This window comes from Anopheles cruzii, chromosome 2 (assembly GCF_943734635.1).
Source record: "Anopheles cruzii chromosome 2, idAnoCruzAS_RS32_06, whole genome shotgun sequence".
Classification (NCBI taxonomy): domain Eukaryota; kingdom Metazoa; phylum Arthropoda; class Insecta; order Diptera; family Culicidae; genus Anopheles; species Anopheles cruzii.
This window is the reverse complement of record NC_069144.1, coordinates 14,631,475-14,632,036: the sequence shown is the minus strand read 5'-3', so window position 1 is coordinate 14,632,036 and position 562 is coordinate 14,631,475.

The following is a 562-nucleotide window of genomic DNA, read 5'->3' as shown; positions in this document are numbered from 1 at the left end:
TTCAATCATTTCGATTTTCTTATACTTTTAGCGAGGTTTCAAAATAATTCTTCACTCTATTAATTTAAAGCAGCGCATTTTTTATTATCAACTGGCTTTTATTCAAAAGTGAACCGACACAGCTTTTTATTACATTAGCTGGAGTATTTTTCCAGAATTCCCTCATCATCCACTGTGCCAGTTTCCCAAAAACCGTTCAAGGACTCACGGAAAGAGGGGCCCCCCCCTGGGGTGTGGAAAGCGACCATGAAAACTGAGACCCGAGTACGATTTTCCGTTTCGCAATCGCAGAACGCTTTCCGCGAGGGTCTCTATAGCAAAAGACATCAAACACCACCAGCCCACAAAACACCTAGTCCACCTCCACAATCCATCGGAGGGCCGCCGCCGCTGTCGAGGGGGCCATTAAACGAAGTGTTTTATGTTTTTTGTAGCGCGCCCGTGCCCCGGCCTGCCGGGACCGACTGGGAACCACCGGTGGGCGAGCCCATCAATAATGTGTATGTTTCACCTAATAACATTTTCACCGAAAATTACACATTATGTCGCTTCGTTCGCCCTG